We start from the raw sequence: 11559 nt of genomic DNA on the forward strand, positions 1-11559 counted from the left end.
GTAGGTGCGTGGGACTTTTGAGGAGCCTCCTACTGGATTGATACCTTGGTTCTCAAAAACTGAGGGAAATACTTACGCTACTACTGCTGCATCACCCTTTCCTCTTCAAGGAAAACCAACGCAAGCTCAAGATGTAGCAAGAAGGATTTCTAGCGCCGTTGGCGGGGAGGTCTTCGCTCAAGTCAAGACATATCAAGTACCTATCACAAACTCATCTCCCTCGCAGTTACATTATTTGCCATTTGCCTCTTGTTTTGCTCTCCCCACTTCACCCTTGCCGTTTTATTTGCCCTCTCTTTCCCAATCTCCTCCTCTCTTTTCGCTTGCCTTTTTCTGTTTGCTTGTGTGTTGGATTACTTGTTGCCATGGCGCAAGATAATACCAAATTGTGTGATTTCTCCAATACCAATAATAATGATTTCCTTAGTACTCCGATTGCTCGTCTTAATGATGTTGAGTCTTGTGAAATCAATACTGCTTTGCTGAATCTTGTTATGAAAGATCAATTCGCCGGCCTTCCTAATGAAGATGTCGCTACTCATCTAAACAACTTTGTTGATTTGTGTGATATGCAAAAGAAGAAAGATACGAATATTATTGTTAAATTGAAGTTATTTCCGTTTTCACTTAGAGATCGTGCTAAAGTTTGGTTTCCGTCTTTGCCTAAAAATAGTATTGATTCTTGGAACAAGTGCAAAGATGCTTTTATCTCTAAGTATTTTCCTCCCGCTAAGATTATCACTCTTCGGAACGATATTATGAATTTTAAATAACTTTATCATGAGCATGTTTCCCAATCTTGGGAAAGAATGAAATTGATGATTCGCAATTGCCCTACTCATGGTTTGAATTTATGGATGATCATACAAAAATTTTATGCCGGTTTGAACTTTGCTTCTAGAAATCTTTTAGATTCAGCCGCGGGAGGCACGTTTATGGAAATCACGTTAGGAGATGCTACAAAACTTCTTGATAATATTATGTCTAATTATTCTCAATGGCAAACCAAAAGATCTTCTAGTAAAAAAGTGCATGCTATAGAAGAAATCAATGTTTTGAGTGGAAAGATGGATGAACTTATGAAGTTGTTTGCTACTAGAAATACTCCTCTTGATCACAATGATATGCCCTTGTCTACTTTGATTGATAATAACAATGAATCTATGGATGTGAATTTTGTTGGTAGGAATAGTTTCGGTAACAATGCTTATAGAGGAAACTTTAATTCTAGACCCTTCCCTAGTAATTCCTCTAATAATTATGGAAATTCCTACAATAATTCTTATGGTAATTTTAGTAAGATTCCCTCTGATTTCGACAATAGTGTGAAAGAATTTATGATTTCTCAAAAGAATTTTAATGCCTTGCTTGAAGAAAAATTGCTCAAAGTTGATGATTTGGCTAGGAACGTTGATAGACTTTCGCTTGATGTTGATTCTCTTAAACTTAGATCTTCTCCTCCTAAGCATGATATCAATGAGTCTCTCAAAGCCATGAGAATTTCCATTGATGAGTGCAAGGAAAGAACCGCTAGATTGCGTGCTAAGAAAAATTGCTTTGTAAAGGCGTGTTCTTCTAGTTTCCATGAAAATAATGATGAAGATCTTAAAGTTATTGGTGTGTCCCCTATTAGATCTTTGTTTTGCAATATTAATTTTGATAATAATGGGGATGGAGATGAGTCAACTTTAGTTAGAAGGCGTCCCAAGAATTCGGAGTTTTTAGATCTGATGCTAAATTTGGTAAAAGTGGGATTGGAGAGGTCATGACTTTAAAAAGCATTGAACACACTATCTCAGATTTCAAGGAATTTGATTATGATAATTGTTCTTTAGAAGGTTGTATTTCCTTGTTGCAATCCGTTGTTAATTCTCCTCATGCTTATAGTCAAAATAAAGCTTTTACCAAACATATCGTTGATGCCTTGATGCAATCTTATGATGAAAAACTTAATTTGGAAGTTTCTATACCTAGAAAACTTAATGATGAGTGGGAACCTACTATAAAGATTAGAATTAAAGATCATGAGTGTTTTACTTTGTGTGATTTGGGTGCTAGTGTTTCCACGATTCCGAAAACTTTATGTGATATTCTAGGTTTCCATGATCTTGATGATTGCTCTTTAAATTTGCACCTTTCGGATTCCACCATTAAAAAGCCAATGGGAAGGATCAATGATGTTCTAATTGTTGCAAATAGAAATTTGGTGCCCGTAGATTTTATCGTTCTTGATATAGATTGCAATCTTTCTTGCCCTATTATTCTTGGTAGACCTTTCCTTAGAACGATTGGTGCGATTATTGATATGAAGGAAAGGAATATTATTTGGGAGGGGCGTTAAACGATAGCGCTTGTTGGGAGGCAACCCAATTTTATTTGTGTTTTTTGTTTTTGTTCCTGTTTAGTAATAAAGTTTGCATCTACCTTCTGTTTAGATGTGTTTTTATCTTTTAATTAGTGTTTGTGCCAAGTAGAACCTATAGGATAACCTATGATGATAGTTAATTTGATTCTGCTGAAAAACAGAAACTTTGCATGCATGAATTTAGTTTTGTTAAATCACAGAAACGTGATTTTGCGTTGATTATTTTTTCTTCTGATCAATAGACAAAGTTTCCAGGACTTCCTATATTGGTAGGATTTTTAGAGTTCCAGAAGTTTGCGTTAGTTACAGATTGCTACAAACTGGTCTGTTTTTGACAGATTCTGTTTTTCGTGTGTTGTTTGCTTATTTTGATGCATCTATGGCTAGTAAAATAGTTTATAAACCATAGATAAGTTGGAATACAGTAGGTTTAACACCAAAATAAATAAAGAATGAGTTCATTACAGTACCTTATGTGGTGGTTTCGTTTTCTTTCACTAACGGAGCTTATAAGATTTCCTGTTGAGTTTTGTGTTGTGAAGTTTTCAAGTTTTGGGTAAAGCTTTGGTGGACTATGGAATAAGGGGTGGCAAGAGCCTATGCTTGGGGATGCCCATGGCACCCCAAGATATTCAAGAATAGCCAAAATCCTAAGCTTCGGGATGCCCTAGAAAGGCATCCCCTCTTTCGTATTTGTTCATTGGTAACTTTACTTGGAGCTATATTTTTATTCGCCACATGATATGTGTTTTGCTTGGAGCATCGTGTATTATATTAGTCTTTGCTTTTTAGTTTACCACAATCATCCTTGCTGTACACACCTTTTGGGAGAAGCCCACTTGATTAGAATTTGCTAGAATACTCTATGTGCTTCACTTATATCTTTTAGAACACGGCGGTGGATTAATTTTGAAGAAATTGCTAGTCTCTCATGCTTCACTTATATTATTTTGAGAGTCTTTCAGAACAGCATGGTATTTGGTTTGGTTACAAATTTGATCCTAGAATGATGAGCATCCAAGTTGGGTATAATAAAAACTATCATAGGAAGTGAATTGGATGCTATGATCAATTTGATGCTTGATATTTCTTTTGACATATAGAGGTGGTAATGTTAGAGTCATGCTAGTGGATAATTATGAAATTGAGAAATACTTGTGTTGAAGTTGGCAAGTCCCGTAGCATGCACGTATGGTAAAAGTTGTGTGACAAATTTGTTGCATGAGGTGCTCTTTTGATTGTCTTCCTTATGAGTGGCAGTTAGGGACGAGCGATGGTCTTTTCCTACCAATCGATCCCTCTAGGGGCATGCGTAGTACTACTTTGCTTCGAGGGCTAAGTAGACTTTTGCAATAAGAATATGATTTCTTTATGACTAATGTGAGTCCATAGATATACGCACACTCACCCTTCCACTTTGCTAGCCTCTATAGTGCCGCGCAACTTTCGCCGGTGTCATGCACCCATTATTTACCTTCCTCAAAACAGCCACCATACCTACCTATTATGGCATTTCCATAGCCATTCCGGGATATATTGACATGCAACTTTCCACCGTTCCATTTATTATGACACGTTCCATCATTGTCATATTGCTCTTTTCATGATCATGTAGTTGACATAGTATTTGTGGCAAGGCCACCTTCATAATTTACATACATGTCGCTCTTGATTCATTGCATATCCCGGTACACCGCCGGAGGCAGGCATTCATATAGAGTCATATCTTGTTCTAGCTTTGAGTTGTAATTCTTGAGTTGTAAATCAATAAAAGTGTGATGATCTTCGTTATTAGAGCATTGTCTCAGTGAGGAAAGGATGATGACGACTATGATTCCCCCACAAGTTGGGATGAGACTTCGGACTTTACAAAAAGAAAAAAAAGAAAAAAAAAGAGAAAGGCCAAAAAAAGGAAAGGCCAAAGAAAAAAGAAGAAAAGAAAAAAAGAAAAGAAAAAAAGAAAAGAAAAAAATAAATAAAATGAGAGAAAAAGAGAGAAGGGACAATGCTACTATCTTTTTTTCCACACTTGTGCTTCAAAGTAACACCATGATCTTCATGATAGAGAGTCTCCTATGTTGTCACTTTCATATACTAAGTGGGAATTTTTCATTACAGAACTTGGCTTGTATATTCCAATGATGGGCTTCCTCAAAATGCCCTAGGTCTTTGTGAGCAAGCAAGTTGGATGCACACCCACTTAGTTTCTTTTGTTGAGCTTTCATATATTTATAGCTCTAGTGCATCTGTTGCATGGCAATCCCTACTCACTCACATTGATATCTATTGATGGGCATCTCCATAGCCCGTTTATACGCCTGGTTGATGTGAGACTATCTTCTCCCTCTGTTTGTCCTCACAACCACCATCTTATACCACCATAGTGCTATGTCCATGGCTTGCGCTCATGTATTGCGTATGAGTTGAAAAAGCTGAAGCGCGTTAAAAAGTATGAACCAATTGCTCGTCTCGTCATCGGGGTTGTGCATGATGGGACTATTTTGTGTAATGAAAATGAAGCATGGCCTAACAATATGATTTTGTAGGGATAAGCTTTCTGTGGCTATGCTATTTTGATAGGACATGATTATTTGTTAGTATGCTTCGAAGCATTATTATTTTTATGTTTTATAAGCTTTTATCTTGAATCATTTGGATCTGAACATTCATGCCACAATAAACAAAATTACATTGAGAATTATGCTAGGTAGCATTACACATCAAAAATTCTGTTTTTATCATTTACCTACTTGAGGACGAGCAGGAATTAAGCTTGGGGATTCTTGATACGTCTCCAACGTATCTATAATTTTTGATTGTTCCATGCTATTATATTACCCCTTTTGGATGTTTATGGGCTTTATTTTACACATTTATATCATTTTTGGGACTAACCTACTAACCAGAGGCCCAGCCCGTATTGCTGTTTTTTTTGCCTATTTCAGTATTTCGAAGAAAAGGAGTATCAAACGGAGTCCAAACGGAATGAAACCTTCGGGGGCGTGATTTTTGGAACGAACGTGATCCAAAGAACTTGGAGTGCAAGTCAAGAAGCAGCCGAGGCGGCCACGAGATAGGAGGGCGCGCCCACCCCCTCTGGGCGTGCCCCCCTGTCTTGTGGGCCCCTCGGGCGACCACCGACGTACTTCTTCCTCCTATATATGCCTACGTACCCCGAAAACTTCCAGGGAGCCAACGAAACACAATTTACACCACTGTAACCTTCTGTATCCGCGAGATCCCATCTTGGAGCCTTCGCCGGTGCTCCGCCGGAGGGGAAATCAACCACGGAGGGCTTCTACATCAACACCATAGCCCTTCCGATGAGTTGTGAGTAGTTTACCACAGACCTTCGGGTCCATAGTTATTATCTAGATGGCTTCTTCTCTCTTTTTGGATCTCAATACAATGTTCTCCCCATCTCGTGTGGAGATCTATTCGATGTAAACTCTTTTTGTGGTGTGTTTGTCGAGATCCGGTGAATTGTGGGTTTATGATCAAGTTTATCTATGATAAATATTTGAATCTCCTCTGGATTCTTTTATGTATGATTGAGTTATCTTTGCAAGTCTCTTCGAATTATCAGTTTGGTTTGGCATACTAGATTGATCTTTCTTGCCATGGGAGAAGTGCTTAGCTTTCGGTTCAATCTTGCGGTGTCCTTTCCCAGTGACAACAAGGCACGTATTGTATTGTTGCCATCGAGGATAAAAAGATGGGTTTTATATCATATTTCATGAGTTTATCCCTCTACATCATGTAATCTTTCTTAATGCGTTACTCTGTTCTTTGTAAACTTAATACTCTAGATGCAGGCAGGAGTCGGTTGATGTGTGGATAATAGTAGTAGATGCAGGCAGGAGTCGGTCTACTTGTCACGGACGTGATGCCTATATACATGATCATGACTAGATAATGTCATAATTATTCGCTTTTCTAGCAATTGCTCGGCAGTAATTTGTTAACCCACCGTAATACTTATGCTATCTCGAGAGAAGCCACTAGTGAAACCTATGGCCCCAGGGTCTATCTTTTATCATATAAGCTTTCAATCTACTTTTATTTGCATCTTTACATTTTACATCTATCTTATAAAATACCAAAAATATATTTATCTTATCATATTATTTCTATCAGATCTCACTTTTGCAAGTGGCCGTGAAGGGATTGACAACCCCTTTATTGCGTTGGTTGCGAGTTCTTTGTTTGTTTGTGTAGGTGCGTGGGATTTTTGAGGAGCCTCCTACTGGATTGATACCTTGGTTCTCAAAAACCGAGGGAAATACTTACGCTACTATTGATGCATCACCCTTTCCTCTTCAAGGAAAACCAACGCAAGCTCAAGATGTAGCACCAACAATGGCCATTTTGAAGGGGAACATCTAGTAGATGTTATCCTGACTAAAGTTGGTCTTTGGCTGCCAAAGGCACTGGCGATGATGCCGTCTTGGGCTCCACGGTGACCTGCGTCCTGCCGCTCTGCTGGTCTTGGTCTCATTGCACCGAAATGGTAACCTTTGCTTGATGCCTCGGTACTCCACGCCTGCACTTTCCCCCTTTGCAACAAATGGGAAACAAGGACACTGCGTAGGCTGGCGCCCGCCTGGAGCCCGCCTGGTGTCGATCGTCATGGCTTGCGTCATGGGCACCTCGCGAGGTACCCCTGCCTTGATCTCTCCGCCTCCTCACGAGCCTGCCTGGTGAGGCCGTTGCTGAGGAAACCTTGCATCATCCGCCCCACGAGGCTTGGCCCCACGCGAGGGTCTTGAGCTTGAGTTGATGAAGATGGGCCATACTGGGCCACCCCTTGAGCCACGCCGCAGGCCGCAGGCAGGCAAGTGTGGGGACCCCCGTTCCTAGAACACCGATAGTAGCCCCCGGGTCCAAGGCGCGCTCGGACTTAGCTTAGCAGCGAAGCGAAAGGGCAAGTGCGGAGCGCCGCAGGCCCCCAACAGCCTGCGGCCTTGGTCGCCGCGTGGCGGTTGATAGGACGTGGGCATCTCCGCTTCCCCACGCTCCCCCATTATGCGCCTAGCTAGGCGGCCACGAGACTGTACACGGTTATTCCCTCCTTGCTGCCGCGAGCTTCCTGTTCCCCTTCCTTCCTTGAGCCTCTGTTTCTGCCTCCAATCCAACTTGAGCTCTACCCCCCTCCCATTGCCATGGCGCCAACAAAAAGGGAGAAAGGGAAGAAGCCCGCACCTCCGGCCAGCTCGCCTCCGGCAGCTGCGCCCGCCGTCGAATAGTCGCTCATACTCAAAATCTGGAAGCCTTGGACAAGGTCCGCTCCGCCCTTGCCTCCAGCTTCAACGAGTGCAGAAGGATGACGGCTTGGCCCGCGTCCCATGCCTCCTTCGGTAGGATCGTCACGGAGGTCCGATTCTTTGCCGACGCCCTATGGGAGGGCCTGGTTACCCCTTCTCCGCTTTCTTCAATGCGGATCTCGGTCCCCAATCCATTACTCTTCTTGCTGTCTTTGCCTACGTCTGCAAGGCTATGGTGAGCATCCCCCCTTCCGTTGCTCTTCTGCGCCACTTCTTCTCCATGTGCTTGACCGACCCATTATAGTGCTCGGGGTGCGTGAACTTCCAGGCCGTGCCAGAGACGGCTGCCTCGGGGATTGACTTTGGCCTTCCCCTTTCCGCGAGCGGGTTCCGAGAGCGGTGGCTGTACGTGGATGTCGCGGTGCCTAGCCCCTTGCTCGCGCACCCGACATTGCATGCTATCCCCAATCCAGGTTGGGGTCATGAGAAGCTCACGAGCCCCCAGCTTGCTTTTATCTGGTGCCGATTCAAGAGGTTGAGGGCGCTTGGCGTGATGGCGCCCCAGGTAGTGAAGGAGTTACTCCAGTGCCGCATCGCTCCTCTCCAGCACCACTCTCGCCCGATGTGGACCCTGACTGGGCATCAAGACCACATGAGGCTTCAGGAGGGGGATCTTGCGCCTGAAACGTTGAGGAAGGTGATAAGAGTCTTGACTGGCGACCCCTCTCCGGGCAGTATCCGGTATGGGGGCGCCCTCTTGTATCTTTGCTCAGGCAGGGCCGAGTTCACGAGGCAGATGCCCCGCTTCGATGAATGGGGGTTGCGCCCAGCTGACCTCGTGGGGCCCCGCGAGAATCCAATTGCCGTAGCTCCTCCCCCCGTCGCCCATGTCAATCCTGCCTTAGGAGGTGGTGCAGGGAGGCAAGCATCGCCGGGATAAGGTGGGTCTGGTGTCGAGACGCCGATGTCACGCGGGGCTCCCGAGGCGTCATCCTTCGGAGCTTCCGAAACCTACCCCGAGGTGGTAGCTGACGAGGGGACGCAACCTGCTGCTCCCAAGACCGAGACTCTCGAGGCCTCGGCAGGCCGCCAAGGGGTGGTACCCGATCGCTCCTCCCAGTCTGGCGCCCTTCATGCAAGTCTCCTTGGTGCTTCTTCGTCCATGCCTCGCGCCGGCACTCACGTCGAGAGCTTGGGCCGGTTCCACATAGACTTCAACGCCCTCCGCAAGAGGAAGGAGGCTTCGGGTGCAGTGATTGCCCCTGCCGCCCGCTGAAGCACAGGAAGTACTTCGCCATGGACAAGTAAGTCCCTCCTTCTTGTAATTCCTCATTTGTTGTTCCCTTTGCTGACTGTGGCCCTTCAGGATCCCTCCTGCCGAGCCTACGGAGCCGGCCGAGAAGCCACCTCCTCAGGCTTCATCTTCATCGCTGACCTTGAGCGTCCCGAGCTTGTGCGCCACCCCCGATGCAAGTTCGGCTGGAGAGGTGGGCCGACCCACGGTGTGCCTTGAGCCTGTGCGCTCGCCCCTCTTCCTTCGCGAGCTTTCCCGGGGCGCAACCAGCTTGCCCCGGGCTCCTCCCTGATCATGGACGGCGAGTGGTTGAAGTCGATCTTCGGCTCCCCTTCTAGGGATGGATCAACGCCAGGCGGGGTCCCTTGCGGTGCCCGTCCGGCGATTGTGGGGGCGCTAGCCCCCAGCCCCCTGCCGAGAGGGGGCGAGCCGCTTCAGGGCCCTCCGCCGACGCCGATGGCGGAAGACAACATTGACGACGTGCTCAGGCGTGCGCGGGAGCGCACCACCATTCGCCGAGAGTTTCCCCAGAAGGCGACAGATGCGGTGAGCCAGCTCGGTGTAGAGCTCGCGGGCGAGGACGCGCGTCTTGAAGCTGAAGGCTTGCGGCTGGCTAAGGAACAACGCAGGCTGAGGGCGGCCGTCAGCCTTGCGCGTCATCATAGTGATCTTGACAACACACAGGCTGAAGCATATCTTGTGGCCTCACGAAAGGCATGCTCCCGAGCCATTGAGGAGGCTCAAGAGGTAGACCGGCGACGCGAGATCGCGGAGGAGCGCGCATGGGAGCTTCAAGCCTGGTGCAATTCCTTGGAGCAGCAAGTGGAGCTGCGCCAATCTGCCCTTGCGTCGCTGAAACGGGCGCCCTTCGAAGAGGAGGAGCTCCAGAAGCGCGAGGAGGCACTGACGCTAGAGGCTGCCAAGTGCAATCTCGATCTTGAACGGCTGGAGACGAGGGAGCGCCATGTTACCCAGGTGGAGCACGACGTTGGCGCGTGGGAGGTCCGAATCCAAGAAGAAATAGACCACAGCGTGGCGGAAGCCCGCGCGGGTCTTGAGCGCGAGTATGAAGAGAGGTTGGAGCTGATCAAGGTCGAGGCGGCAGGCAGGACTGCCGCTCTTAGGACCAAGCTAACCGAAGCAACGCAGTGTGCTGAGGCCACCACGGCCGCCTTAGTCTCGGCGCAGGCTGAGCTGGCCTCCTCCCGCGCCGAGCTGCTTCTTTTCCAACGGAGGGTTGATGACGCCGAGTCCGTTGCGCGGCGGAACAAAGATGAGATTCGCCAGCGGCAGACGCTGGAGCACGTGCATGGTCCCATGCTCCGAACACTCAGGGAAAGGGCCAACGCGACCTTGGGCAATATCTGTGATGCGGCCGCTGAGCAGCCTCACGTGACCAACTATGCCGGTAATCTCAAGTTCTTCACTGACGTGGTGACGCATCTGGAGAATCACTCTAAGAGGGCTCGTCAGCTTGTCGAGGAGAGGAGCCGCGGCCTGCTCGCTCGGGCATTCTCCCGTGTCTTCAGCCATCTTCAGAACATCGACACCCACTTTGACTTTGACGCCGCCATTGCCCCGGTGCCCGAGGCCATCCGAGGCGACCCGGCGCGGTGGGTGGAGGACAATGTGGATGCACTTGTCTGGGCCTTCACCTCTGATGATGACGGCGTGGTTGTTGCTGCTGATGAAGGCGACGTGGTGAATGGCGGCGAAGACGGTGCCAACGACGGTGAGGGTGAGGCCAGCGACAGCGACAGTGGCGCCAGCAATGCTTCTGGAGGCGACCAAGAGGACGTGGTGAGCGACATGTCCGATTGATCCTACGCCCCTCTGCTGTTCATCCTGCGCAGAAAAAGCTTCGGGTGTGGCCCTGAAGGTTGTAAGAGCATTTTGGGAGGGAAAGCCCCTCATGTAAAAGGAATGTTGTCCATGCGTTGTTAAGGTCGGCACCGAATGGGCGCTCGTATGATGTTATGGTCTCTGCGATGAGTTGGTTGCTGTGATTTTACCTTTATCTTGGGCGAGCTTCGAGTAGGCTTGTGGCGACTCTCTGAGGGTCCCTCGGGAGACCTGTCGACCTTGCAGCAAGGGCCTTGCGAGAGGGAGCGTCCACCGCGGGAGGACATGCGCGCGTGTGCTGGGCCCAGCCCCACCCGCGAGGGGCTCGCAAGGGGGAGGCAGCTAGTGTGAATTCCAACTTGAGCAGAAACCAAAACACGAGAAAGCACGCGAACAAGACAAAACACCTCTCCCTGCATACGCAAACACAAATTCAACTTCAACTTAGATCCGAAATGAGAAAGCTTGACCACACAAAAGGAAGCAAAAGCAAAAGGCCGCGTCCGGCACCTAGTCTAGTCTTCGACGTCTTCTCACCAGCGCGGAGCTAAGTGCTGCCACTGGGCGTGGGAGGGAGCCCCCGAGGCCCGAGGGCGGCTCTCCAAAGACTCTGGAGCATGTATAGCCCCAACTCATTATTACGTGAGGGTGTCACGGGCGGCGAGCTTCACACGCACTGGGCCTTCTTCACAGGTACGGGCCTTGCTTCATATCGCCAGATGAGGGCCCCGCCTTGCGCCGCCCTTGCGAGAGCGAGCGCCGGCTGCGGGAGGGCATGTGTGCGTGTGCTGGGC

Source organism: Triticum dicoccoides, chromosome 5B (assembly GCF_002162155.2).
Source record: "Triticum dicoccoides isolate Atlit2015 ecotype Zavitan chromosome 5B, WEW_v2.0, whole genome shotgun sequence".
Classification (NCBI taxonomy): Eukaryota; Viridiplantae; Streptophyta; class Magnoliopsida; order Poales; family Poaceae; genus Triticum; species Triticum dicoccoides.